Raw genomic sequence first — 14,693 nt, 5'->3', positions numbered from 1 at the left:
AGGTTAGATAGGGGCCTGCAGTTGTCTGTCGCTCTGCTGGCTTCTGGCTGGCAGATAGGCTGGATGAGACGTAGGGCAGCATCATCTAATACGTAGGAGAACTTCGCGTGCCATTTTGCGGCGCTGGTGGGCACGAGCCGCCAAGGATTAGGTCCCTGCAGTTGTGAAGAAGCCTGAGCAGGACGCTAAGACTCTCTGGGAACGTGGGACAGTGAAGGGGAGGACGCTGCGGTGATTGACAGGGAGGTAGATGGGGTGCCCCATGCCTACAGACCCCCCCTAATTCAAAGGAAACTATCACATAGCAATCACCCTGGACTTCGGATAATAGAGACAGACACCTCAAAACTCCTAGGAGGTAATGGTGCATCTTTTCTCTGTCTTTTGAGTTCGTAAATCTTATCATCTCTCTGAAGGGTCAACAGGGCAGGAGATAACTAAAATGTTGCCCACAGAGATTGACGAAAAAACGTGGGTGCGGGGAGGCTTTTTAAAATGCAGGCTGCCATAGAAGCTACCACGCCCCAAATCTGGCCCGCCGCCTGCATGAGATTATTTGTCAAGGGCAAATAAAAATCTTAAAAGTCTCCTCCACAAACATCAGGAAGACGTGTTGGCTGTTTGAGTAGGCATCGGATTCGTGGCTACAGTTTGGAACGAAGGCCATGAGGTCTCTGTTGTGTCTGTATGTTTATATCTGTCTGTGGATAGTTTTCTACCTCCGGAGGGTACTGTCAAAATTATTTTGTAAAGAAAGTGTTCTATTTAATCGTCTTAAAGAAAAAAAAATAAGCCTTAATATCAATAATGTATTTAGGTAAAAGTAAAACTTAATTTTCTCTCATCTGCCAAATGAGTTTTCTTGGACTATTGGTCTGCTCTCGATAAGACTGTGAGAGGTTTATCTTTACATTTTACGTAATCTGCCTAGAAAACAAAGGTAGTGTGTTTTATCAAAAGAATTTCCGTACTTCCTGTTGTCTTTATCAGGTCTTTTATTGTTTAAAAAAACGGATTCTTTTCCATTGAAAGAGCTAGGTTTGACAACTATCTATAAACGTCCTGTATTTGCCTATGACTCCTTCGATTGTCGCTTTGGTTAAATGAATAACCAAGCATTATTTCACCGTGACCTATGGTCCTATTTAATCAAGTGTTTTATACCTTTTGATATTTGTACAGACTTCTCCAGAATCGAGCTCTAAGTGACCTCTTGTTGACCTTGAGCTAACGTTGGGATTTTTAAGAGGGCTCCTAAAACATCTCAAAAGATTTGTTCCCTCTCCTTATTAAAGAGAGGTGTTAAACTAATTAGGCTTCTTTAAGTATTAAATTACCCAGGAAGCACTGTCAAACAGGAAGGGTTGCTAAACTTTCTTGAGGTAAGTGATATGTTGCTAATCTCAGAGTTCCTGCAGAGCTCCTTCATCTTCAAGGAAACTCACAGAAAAGACTGAGAACAGGTTTCTGATAACTAAGATCAATCTGCTGTCATGCGGGAGGGACAATAATGGACCTCTCAGGTGTTCCCACAAGGTCCCCCGACAGGAGCTGGAGACCTGGCCCTGCTCTCCTTCCCCAGGGCGGTTAACAGCAGTGACACGGGAAGGCCAGCCTGTGCTGCAGGGCGCCCAGGCTTTGCTGGAACAACGTGAGGGATAGGATGGATGGTGAACCCCCAGGCTTTGCTGGAACACCGAGAGGATGGATGGTGAACCCCCAGAACATCCAAGGCTCAGGCGCCTCCGTGAGGTTTGGGGGAGTTACTGGCTGGGGTAAAGCACATGTGTCCCAGAAGCTGTGTTTGATGGGATGCGAGCCTTTCCGAACCCCAAGAACGTACAGGAGGGGGGAGCCTTCGCGAGGATTTGGGGGGTTCAGAGGACTTCGGGTAGTCCCCACCTGGCACAGGCGGCTCCTTATGCTGCCTCGCAAAGAGACGGCACGTGTGAGACAAGGCATCGGGGAAGCCGAAGATAAAAGTCGGGGCCTCTCCCAGATGCATCTGTGACCCCGGAAGGTAGGGGCTGAGCCCAGTGACAGAGACGACAGAAGGAGAGCGCGCCGCTGGGCTTCTAGAAGGACGCACACACCTGACACATCCCTAGGGCAGCAGCTCCTAGCTGACAGAGGGAGAGAAACCTGGCACCTCGGATCCAGCTTCTCACAGCTCCCGCCTAGAGATCACACCTGCGCTCTCCCCGCGCTGTCCAAAGCAGGCGCCACGCACGCGCGTGACGTGGACAGCGCGGGGAGGTCCCACTGCGCGCCCCCAGCGTCCTCCTCCCATCGCATGATTTTGTCGGGCGTGACCTTTATTCTATGTGTATAACATTTACATTCAATTTTACAACCAATTTTTCCCTCTTCTTCAGATCATAGTTTTATATCTAAGTGGATTTTTTTTTTTTCTTCTTATTGTTTTTTTTTTTTTAGGTTTTTATTTTTGTTTCTTTTTTTTCCCTTGCATTTCATAATCGAATTTTTAAGACAGGCTCTTGGACTCTATTCCTTGATTTATTGCATATTCATGAATTTATTTCTTTTATACTAAAATGGCAACCTGACTGACTATAAATTCTTGAGCTATGCTTCTTTTTCATGAGAATTTATAAATATTATTTCACTCATTTTTAATACGTGATGACGAGCAATAGTCTAATGTTATTCATATGTTTCTCTATTGCATGATTTTCCCCCTGGATGCCACAGGATGCTTTTTAGTTTTGTCAATTTAAATTTAATTTTATTTGCCTTTTTAATTCATAAAATAAGGTTTGTCATTTTACTGTTATGTAGCGCAGAGCTGCAGAAATGGCAATAGCCTTATAACCTCCACTGATCTCATTTCTGAGTTTGATTTTCTATTCTTTTTTAAAATATAAACATTTATTGAATTGTTTCAGAGAAATGGAAAATGTGTAAATCACATGTCTAGAGAGGATTAATATTATATATGGTGAATACACCAATGTAAGCGGCATACGGATACCAAAACAGAACATTCTAGAAGCTCCTCATGATTCATTTCACTCATTCCTTCCCTAAGGCATAACCATTACCCTGACTTCTAACAGACAGGTTTTGCCTATTTCTTAAAACACAGGACTCAAGTTCCTTGGTCAATAAAATTTCTCATAGACACACAAAAAAATCAAAGGCGACATTAAGTTTATATTTTTTGTTAATGAATTTGTTTATAGATAGTATAATATCAAGTGCAAGGAGGCATGTGTATTTCCACTAATCATATTTAAATTAAATTTTGTGAAAAAAAATTTATGAGCAATTTGAAAGTAGACTAAATTTCCATACCTATGAGTATCGACAATTGGACTTATGTGGAAAGGATGTTTGAATCTTGATTTACTGCCATACGTTTAATACTTTTTTCTTTACCTTAGACTAGTGATTACAAGCCTATTTAGCAAGATCTTTTGGAAAAAACAAAAATGAAAACCATTTTACTGAAGTTTTACAAACAAATGAGCATGACTCATAACCAAGTAGGACCCGTGAAACCAGGACCGAGATCGTGACATGGAAAATTACCAGCGTCTCCGAAGTCCCTCTTCACTATCTGAACCTCCAAAATCAGCGTGGCTTTAGACCGTGCACAAATGTACATGATCTATTCTTTTGTGTCTTATTTTGGTCCACTGTGTGTTCGTGAGGTCCGTTCTCATCTCTGTGGGGTTATATTTGTTGTTACCTCATTGCTGTATCATATTCCATGGTGTGACTGAACCACTATTTATCCAACTGCTAATGGAAGCTGAGCCGCTTTGGACCATTACAAAGAGTGTTGCTATGGGCGTTTCAGTGCATGTCACATGTCTTCTGGTGCACGTGAACATAAATTTGTCAAGTATACACTTAGGAATGGAATTGCTGGATTGTAAGGTATATGCATGTGTTCAGATTTAGTAGATTCTGCCACAGAGTTATCTGAAGTAGTTATACCAATATTCATTCCTATTGGCAGTAAATGAACATTCTGGTTTCTTCAAATCCTTCTCAGAGTTGCCTGCTGCTTTTCATTTTAGTAATTTTTTTGGTGGGTTTTGTGGAGATTGTGCACTGTAGTTTGAGGTCACATTTTAACAGTTTTATACTATGCGACAGCCTTTTCTCAAACTCCTGTACAAAGATGATAATTTTTCCCACTCGACTTATTATTCAAGATTTAATACATACACATGGTTATAACATATCTGAGGTATTATTGTAAACCAAACCTACCCCTGCTTAAGAAATAGAACATGATTTTCATAGAATTCTTTACCCATTTTTGAAATTCAAAATCCTTTGGAGTTTTAAATATATGGTTTATGCTCATACATTACATGTATGGTGAGCAGAAAGCCTTCAGCGTTTGCACAGTACACCCCTGTATCCCAGCTGTCTATGACACGTTTAACAATGGTTAATTTATTTTTATCTGGTTTTGCTCAGCTGTCACCGAGGTAACCGTGGCGTACACGACCCCTTCTTGCCACTTCCTGGAAAGATCCTCGTTCAGCCCCCTCCCCGCCCCCCATTCACCTGACCGGCTTTAGAATACCTGTATTCCACTCACGCCGCCCATGCGAGGCGTCTTTGATCTGTCTGAAGGACCTATGCACTATTTAAAGTACCTCTAGGAGCTTGCTCTTGTCACCTTGTGCCATTTGGGCCCCAATTATTTTTTTAAAAAATTCTTTTAGGAGTTTGTGATTTGAGTTGTGGCTGCCTCCTGGTCCCACTGAAGGTATAGCAGTGTCGATTTATATATATATATATGGTTGTTTCAGTTGGCATTACAGAGGAAAACAGACAAAATTTCAGAAGAGAAGAATGCCTAATTCACTGAAATTGGGTAAAACTTTGGTCAGTAAAAAATGTTTTCTAAGCGCTTATTTTTTAAAGCCTGTTATTATTGTAAATTTTTATGTTTTTCTATGGGATCAGATGGTCCGATGCTTGGTGGTGGGCGTGTGATTATTGCAGAATGTAAAATTTAGGACCCAAACATGGAATGTTAGTCCATGCCAATGATTTGAAAATTAGCATCTAAACAGCAGTAGACTTTGCTGAGAAACAAAATGTAAAATTGTTAGCCCACTTAGTTTTATGAGGAAATGATTCTGGTATCGGGCCAAGAAAAGACTGATGATTATTCACAGTACTATTGAGGAGATTGCTGTATGCGACATAAATATATTAGTTAGGAATCTTTTCAGGTACCAGTGATAGAAATTCAGTTCAAATCATCTTAGGTAAAAAGAGAACTTATTGATTCCTCCAAGGGGGTATTCCTGGCGTGGTGCTTGCTCTAGCCGTGGCCACCTCCAGAAGCTTAAGAAATACCTTGCGTTGCTGCGAAATATTAGTCATTTCCAAGCCATTGACAAGAAGGACACACAGAGCTCATCGTTTAAAATCCCAGCAGAAAGAGACTTTCTCGCTCCCAGTAGCCGTACGTGAAAGATTCCTTTCCCAACGTCCATACCGTTTGACCCAGCTAGGGTCCCGAGCAGGAAGGGACGGTGGCATCCCATAGGGTCACACAAGAGGAGGAGGAATTTTACACACAAGAACAGGATGTCGGTCAATGTCCAATAAAAGATCGGCAATGCGATCTCAGGAAAGGCTTCGCATTTCTGCTTTAAGTGCAGAGAACGCAAAGCTTCTTCTGTTTTGTTTTCCAAAGCAAGAGAGGAAAGAACAAGCCATGAGACTGGACTGTTTCCGGGGCTTTTATTCTTTAGGTGACAGTTGGAAAAGCCCGATCTCCAGATATTTGTTCTGGCGTCTCCAAGCTTTGCGGACAATCCTAGACTTGAAGACGTGCTCTTGTTTCTTTTAGATGTGAATAAACTTGTCCCCGGTGTTTATCTGATCACCTTGAGATCACAGGGAGGGACGTAGAAGGCAGGACGATTAAATGCAGAGGAACCCAGTCCTCTGTGGCATCGATAGATCACCAAATCGAGCTGTTCTACCTCGGAATTTTTCCATATGTGAGATAATAAATTTCTAATTTTTTTATGGCATATTAGATCAGGGATTCTGCTACTAAGAATCAAAAATGTCCTCAGTGACGCACCAGGACATTTTGACCCCTAGCCTTTACGTGTATCAAAATCGCCTTTTCTGGGTATGTCTGCCAACCTGGATACGTCGCATTCACCTCAGTGTTCTTCAATGTCCCTCTTCGTCCAGCTCCTCCTGCTCTGGCTGACCACGGCTTGTCCCTACAACCCTGCCCGTGTGCTGAGCGTCATATCTCACTTCTGACTTGACTTGTTGACTCGGTTCTTCTTCCGAGGTCCAGTTCAGCTTTTGCAGTAAGTCTAACACGGTTTCTTTACCACTTACCAAGTTACGATTTGGGCATCTGTATTTTCTCTCCTATTTGGTTCACTCCTACTCATCATCTGTCACGTGACTCCGGCATAACTCACCTAGCTTCCTGTTTGCTCTTCCTAAGCTTCGGTGCTCCACCTGGAACTCGGAATTCATCCATCACCTGGGTCTACCTGCAAGCTGATGCCCAGCAAGAGATTTTAACGGTAAAGAAAAAGGAGAAAGAAACGACTGGTGGGAAGTTAAAAAACAAAACTATTTGATTTATTATATTTATAATCTTGGTCCCATTTGACCCGTGTTCTAGTGTTGTTAAATTATGGGTAAATTATTTTTGAAGGGTTGCCCGAGCAAAACAGAGAAGTCATAAAGAAATCATGGCCTTAGAGAATTTGGTGGTTAATGCCTAGGAAAATAATCTATTAACGATTCTGGAAATTAGTGGAAAAACTCACTCTTAGCTGTCGGGTCATTAACATCTAACGGCATCAGATTTCAGTACCACACTGTGCAACTTGATGATTTTTCCAGGGCTTAACTCCAAGCGAGCGTGGGCTTGCAGGCATAAACAGAAGTGCAAAGGACACATCAGCGTCGCTTCGTATTTATGTGTCCTAAATCTGGGCGAATGCCTCATCAAAAATGTTAGTCCTCAGATACCGAAATATCACCTGTTGTATTTCTGCATCCTCATCAGTATATTTTGCATTGATAATTTGAGTAGAAGGTGGTGAACTTTCTTCTTAATCATTGATTTGGCCGTGACATTTCCAGATTGCTTTTTGCCATATCCTTATTTTCTGCAACTGCGAAGTTTGCGTGGACCTGGTGTAAAAATTGCATTACTCATTTAACTCTGAGGCACATGTTCGGTTTGGTGCGTCTGAACTCAATATGGTGCATACTTTTTCTGCCTTGCATGTGAATATAACTCAAGATGCTTGTTTTTCATTTTAAATGCCTACATGATCTGGCTTCTATGTGAAGCATATTTGAGATATTTTTCTGATTATCCATGTTGATTATTTCCATGGGAGTTCAGAAGAATCACTGAGCAGCCATATTTTTTTTTTCTTTTGAACTTTAGTACATTTATTTGTTTCAATTACTCTGAGGGTACATACTTTAGTTTATCTCTTAAAAGGTAATCAAAGCTGTTCAAACAGTTGTGTGAAATCTGAAAAGCATAATTAAATTCATTAGTTGCTAAACAGCAAAGACATGTTTATATTGAGAAAAAAGATTTCTAAAAATGTGGATGCCTGCATTTTGAAAAACACGCGTAATAACCACGGCTATGTGGTGAACACGATTCTAAAATATTTAGATGTATTATCCATTATTCGATCCTCAGAAAGTTAGAACTGCGATTACTCTACTTTGTAGCTGGGGAAACTAAAGCACAGGGAGGAAGCAGCACAAGGTCACACAGCTAGCGAATGCCGCTGTCACGATTTAAACCCGAGCGGTCCAGATTCAGAACTTGTACGCTTGATCACCAGAGAGTATTGCTTTCTGGGTAGTTGGGTGGATGGGCTGGGGGGCAATGGGACCAGGTGTGGGGAGGCAAAGGACAAGGGAAGGTTTTAGGCCAAACTGTCCACTTCTGGAATTCAGAGCCTAAACGATGGAATAGCAGCAAAGAATTTGCTAAGAGGTGTGTGTGTGTGTGTGTGTGTGTGTGTCAAAGATAGGAAACTTTTACTCCCCTCAGGTTGGTATGATCTAGGGGTGAAGAGGTAGCATTTACATTGAAATAAGATACATCCTGACTCATTCCTTTCAAATAACAGGTGTACATACCAAATAAGCTAGTCCAATCTCGGCTAAAAAGATGTGAAATCACTAATAGCGGGCCAGCGTGTGGACAGCATCCTCGTCTGTGATATACCTCTTGCTCCGATGATATTTCTCATTTTCTGTAATCTCGTTCTTTTCCCGAAGACTTCGTTCAGAACATTCGACTGAGACTAACCCTGCCGCTCACGGCCACATTATTGGTGTTATTTATACGTCTACCCCTAAAGTATGAATACGCATCATCTTCTCATTAGAATCAGTATTTGCATTTTCCGTTTGTATTCTTGTTTTTTTATGACAATAAAAAATGTACACACACTCAAATTTTTAATAATTTGTACACCTGAATTATACGAAATCACGAAGTGGTGAGCTCTCTGAAAGAAGAATCCAAATGTGGTCTATAAAGGTAGTAGAATTAACATTTACCACATAACTTTATAGGTAAAAATAATATATGAATGTCAAGGATCTTACGTATTCATATACACCAGTGATTGCAATATACCTCACACTATTATGTATAATAAAGTGTGACATTTTTCTGATCGTTTTGTTGTGAATGCGCTTATTTAGACCAACGTGCTATTTGCAATGAAAACTACTGTTAGCGTGTAGCCTAGAGACATGGCGTAATAATCGGAGACATTGGACTTTCCTGTCATTCCTACTGAAATGGCTACTGAGTAATTTATGTTAGCTTTTGGTTGCTTCCGTTCAACCATCTTCACAACGAGACGAATATCTACTCGATTAATATAAAACATTGTCGAATTATTATACATCTTAAACTAAGGAGTCTAGAATGGACAGAGAGCGACAGTACATTATAAGGAGTTGTTAATATATCATCGCCATAGTACAGAAATCACCTAAACTTTTTCTCCCGCTGAGCCAAATTTCTAAATAAGAGGAATCAATAAAAATTATGACGATATTGCAACGCAAGCAAAAGCATTTCAGTTGCTAAGACCATTCCCTATACATGTATTTTTCCGTTTTGCAAGCCTTAGTCTATTTCTCAAATCAAACCCAGCGTGAGGAGGTCAGTTCCCCCTGGACATAAACAGTTGCCGCTTATGCTCACGTTTACCGATTTCCTCTGACAAAATGCTTTTTGAACCTGCGTGCCTCGCTAAAGGGTGACACCTGCACACCGCGCAAACACACACCTTTGCAAATAATATCTATTTGCGCGATGCAATTTTCCCCTGTCGGCACTGGAAAATCTAGGTAATTATCTGAACGAACCTTTTGTTTCCTCCCTTTAACCCCGCCTTACTTTCTTTTCTCGTTTCCTATCTCTCGGCAAACTGCCTTTGAGGCCGTACTCTCTACCTGGCATCTGCTGTCAGGACTGACAGAGACACTCGCCCAGAGGCAGCTGATATTGCAGCGGGGGGTGGGGGTGGGGGGTGGGCGGAGAAGCGGGGACAAGCGAGCGAGGAAATTAATACGATAAAGCAGGCAGCGATGAATACGTTTAGGAGTTAATTGAACTGGGTGCCGTAAGAGTTGCATGCAACAGACGGTGACGAGGTGGCATCTTTGCATTGGGTGATTAGGATGTCCTCACCGATGAAGGATGAGGAAGAAGAGAGACTTCGGGATAAACCAACATGTGATGGGAACGAAGGTAACTGAGGCTGGAGCTTAGTCGATCGGTCGGATACAGATAGGGCGGTTTTATAATTTGATGATTTCGATCACCCATCGGTAAGCATAAATATCTACTAGTTATCGACCACAAACCTTCTTGTTCAGATATTTTGGGTAGAGCGTGCATTTTGGAGTCAGAGAATCAAGGCTTTGAATCGTGGCTTGGTACCTTGTAGCTGGGTAGCATGATCTGAACCTAAGTTTTCTCATCTTTTAAGTTTGGACAATGTTGTTTTTCAAAATTATTGTAAAGTTCTTAACGTACTACGTGGCACATAAGAGTTACTCTGCCGCTATTAATATTTTAACATTTGCATGTTCTTCTGCTTGAAGAGTGACAAAGATATTGTCCCTAATCTACTCACATCTGCGGCTTCCCAGTCACTGGACAGTTGTTGATCATCCACTAACCGACGACCGCTGTGAAAAAGGCTAAGTCCTAGCTGTCACTGGTACTTGCTCTAACAGTTTTGACAGTGACAAGGGTCAGGGCGGAGGGATGTCTTGAACAGGTGCCTCCTCTAAGCTACCAACGAGCAGGATTTGGGACACGAGCAACCTCAGAATGGGAAGATCCCAGAGAAACCTGGAGCGTTCCAATCCACTGGAGATTCTCCCTCGTACACGCACGATTGTTTCGCAGACAGAAGAGCAACGTAGGGGTGATCCCTGGGTATCGGAGGAGACCATGCTTCGAAGCCCCGGAATCACGTTTGGCATTAAGGAATCCCGCCTTCGACTCCGTGTTCTCCCCCCGAGCACTCAAAAAGCGAAGAGGGTTTGGAAGCAGATAAAGGTTATCGTGAAGAATGATGCTGCCGGACAGGACAGAGAGCTCTGAGAAGCAGCAGCGAGGAAGATGTCACTATTAATGTAATAAAACATTATCCGTCCCCTGTCAGGTTTCCACTGTAAGGTCTGTAAATCCATCTCACCCCGCAGACCAGCTTTACTGGGACGCGTTGGGTAAACCATGTTAACCATCGGAAAATCTCCGGCCATCTCCCAACGGCCTTCTCGAGTTCCGCTTACCTGTGCTTTCCCGGTGGACTTTGTGGATCGGATGTGACATCCTGCTGTTTCTTTTTTTCTCTACTGTGCCCTCTCTTCAGCGTTGCTGAAATAACAATGACTTTGCTCATGTAGCTGGACATGCTCAGAATATAGGGCAGGTTTTGTCACATTTTTCTTCCTGTAGATACAATCCATTTAGGCTGGAATCAAGGGTCGCAGAGTAAAACTAATCAAAAAAATAGAAAAACACCCGTCTTTACTCTGGCTGTACAAGTTCATGTCCCTCGGGCTTTGCTCCCTTACCTGGAATCTGTCCCTTCTCCCCAGGCCCCTTCTCTGCCCCCTCTCGCTGGCCTGAGAGCTGGGTGCCTTTATCCTGACTCCGTTTCAGCAGCCACCTCTGTTGCGATGTGTCCCAACTTTATATCTCCAGACAAGAATGTCTTCCTGACATTCAGACCGATATATATTCGAACCCTCTGAACTGCTGGAGATGGCTCAGAGCGAAATCATTCTCTCCCTCACACCCATGCCTGCATTCCATCTCACCCAACAGGAACATTCTCCGCCGACTCGCTCTTTCCAGAAGCTTAGAAAGTGCCATGGGTTCTTCACTGTCCTTCAGTTTTCACAATCTCCATTATCAAGTCTGGTCAATCCTGTCTTCTTCATTTCCCATAAACGTGTCTTCTACTTTCCACCTGTACCGTAAGTGCTGCCTCGTTCTGGACAATTGGCACATCTCACCTGAGATACCGAATGGCTAATAACTGGTCTCTCTTCTTCCCTTCCCATCCTCCCCATGGCTAGATTCTCTACGCTGCCACCACGGTGACCTTGCCCAAGCAGCTTTGCCACTATTTAAAGTCCTCAAAAGATTTAGCATTGTCTTCGGGTTAAACTCCCAGATTGTTGGCCTGGTGTGCAAGGCACCTCCAGATGCGGTCCTTAAGGGTCACCTCCTGGCTGCCGACTCTCCCTCCCCGTCTGGCCCCTCCCCACCTAAACACACGCCCTGCGCTCAGACTCCATGACACTTCTGAATGCGCTGGGATCTGCCATTGCATTCCTAGGCCTGTTATTTGTACCTGGATAAGTCTCCACCTTACTCACTCTTTTCATTCTTCGGTGTGGATGTCAGCTCCTCTAGGAAGCCTTCCTTGATCTCCCCCAAACCAGAATGAGATGTGTCTATGCGCTCCTTAGTCAGCGCTAATCACTAGTGTGATTCATCGCATCCTAGTGTTACTACTGAATAATCTGTCTCCCACATGTACTTCCCCTTCCCCATGAGATGATTAAAAATCATAGTAACTGCTTAATAAATCTTCATTAAAAAAAAAAATCACTGAACACGTCTCCTTCACACTGAGGTGTCACTATGTAGCTGAATGATGCTATCTGAATGGATGCGGATTGTCCTGTCTCTCTGTGCCTATGCAGACGGAGTGGATAGCTTCACATAGAGAAAGTTGTTTTTATTGCATTCATGATTTCCTAATTCTTAAACTAGGAAATCAGTTTTCTGATTCCCTGATCCTCATTCTTGACACGCTCTACTCTATCAGCATGAGAATTCGGAAAACTTTCGGCGAGTACTCTTTGGGACCAAACTAGTCTGCTGCTTTCATCTACACCAGAGGTGGATAAGGGGACTTAAGAACACCAGGGAGGAAGGTACAAAATTGTAATGTACAGAACCAACTTGAAAATTGTGTCTAAAAATCGAATCTCACGCTATAGTAGAATGAAAGCTTTCACGCACACACGCGGCGAGAAAAGGAGGGTACGAAACGAGATTAAAGAGCACAGCGAAAACCAAGATGAAAAGAGCGGAAGGAAAATATATTTTAACAGCAGGAAATGACATGACATGACATGAAAAAAAAAGAATAAGAGTATAGTGTAGAAAGACAGGCGGGAGAACTAAACGTCAAAATGAATGACAAAAAATAAAACGGAGAGATATAAAAATACGGAAAATATAGAACAACAGGATCCTCTAATTATAAATGTCAGTGTCAATGCCCAAATATCGGTATATTGTCAAAACGGCAGGATAGTATCTCTTATGTTGCATTATTCTTTGAATTTTCTTAAGTTTAGAAGTATAAGCTTCCACTTTGACCAAAATTGCAAGGTGCACGCAGATCCATGTTATCGTGGGCGCGGCGAGCTCCGGCTGGCTGGGCCCGGCGCATTCGGGTACTGAGTGCCATTGTATCCCTAGCAGAGGTGCTCGTCCCTCTTAGCTGAGCAGGTTTCACCTCCTTTTTCTTTCTAAATTTTTATCTGGGCGGCTGGAAGCCAAATAAGGAAGATCGCCACAAAAGTGTCAAATACAGGTACCTTGCTTTCTTCTAAGAAAATGTAGCTTTGCTCTGACCTCCAGCATCTCAAGAGTCTAACCTTCAATAAGTACTTTTTTCAAGCGCCTTGCTTCTGAGTCTGTGACTGATACTGTAAATAGTTCAGCTTTATGCCAATATATAGAGGCAGACTAGAATAATATAAATAAAAAGAAATTAGCCTGGAACATTAGAAAGGGAAGCTTCACAGTGCTACCTTAACAGCAGATGATAAGATCCAAAAATAAAGCAGATACTCTCTCCCGTCTCCCCAATGAACTAAGCATGGAGGGTTAGACTCTAAAAGTTGATGCAGAAACAGTAACAACAACAATTACATAACTCCGGAGCTAGAGCCAATGTGAAAAAGATACCAGTCTCCGAGGTTTAAAAGCTCTTAATGTATCTCAACACACATTCGTTGAGATTTTGCTGTTTTGAAGGATAAGCCGCAGGTTGCGGGGTAGGATGTAGGAAAACGCATATGATCACACGACAGGCCGGGACGCCACCAGCAGTGCAAGCAAAACCCTCCTCGGGGTCCGACGGTGCCAGGAGGAGGCATCTCAGCTGGTTTATAGGTCCCCATCCTACCTCACCTGGGATCACCTTTTGCTTCTTGCGTTTGCAACCTCCTGTGTCTACCCTCCGCTGCATGACCTCACTGAGGACTAACCAAACTCATCACCGTCTCCCGAATAAACCGAACTTTTTTTTCAGATCGCTTTGGGCCCCGAGGCCTGGTCTCTGCCCGCTTCCCTTCCCTCGAAGGAGCAGAGAGGGCTTAGCTCCTCGCCCGCGTCTCCTTGACGCGTCCACGCATAAGTGTAGCCGGTTATCCCCAAATCTCTCTGTGTCGTCTGATGGCCGCGTGTCCCACGGCTCATCCCTTCCTTGATGAGCTTGGTCTTCGGGGCACTCTTGGAGACTTCCAAGGGCCCTGGGCCATGCCGAAGGCTTCTCTGTGTCCCTCAGGCCGTGTCCCAGATGGGACGCACCCAGTGCCCGCGTGCGCCCTGATCAAGTGAGCGCTGGGTGGGAGGACAGCTTGGCCACAGGAAACGAGAGCGCGTGGCGACGCGGCACGGTCCGGCCCACGCAGGCAGCGGTTGGGACCGAAAACCCACCGTGGGCTCTGATCTCCCGGCCATCACCGGCACGCGTCTCCCCCGCGGCCTACGTGGCCCTGCCTGCCCCACGGAAACACCTCCCGCTCCTGCAGATGGTGAGACGCGAATCCAAGGGACTTCCCCGGGCTGGAGCGGGGATTCCCTCTGCGGGACTCGCATCCTCCGGCCCGCCTGCCCCCGCCCCAACCGCAAGGCTTGCGAGGCGCAGGGGCTGCCCGAGCCCCCCGTGTCCCCCGCATCCCTGCCCAGCCCAGCGAAGGGTCTGCAGCCCGGGGACCGCTCACTGGGCGCGCCCCCATTGGTCGTCCCCAAGGCACCTCCGTGCCGTCACCGTGTTATGCAAATGAGGGGGCGTCTCATTGGCTGGGCCTCCGGCGCAGCTCGGAGGACGCGT

The sequence above is a fragment of the Pteropus vampyrus genome, unplaced genomic scaffold (genome assembly GCF_000151845.1).
Source record: "Pteropus vampyrus isolate Shadow unplaced genomic scaffold, Pvam_2.0 Scaffold248, whole genome shotgun sequence".
NCBI lineage: Eukaryota > Metazoa > Chordata > Mammalia > Chiroptera > Pteropodidae > Pteropus > Pteropus vampyrus.
The sequence above is the reverse complement of the archived record's forward strand: the minus strand, read 5'-3'. Positions refer to the sequence as shown.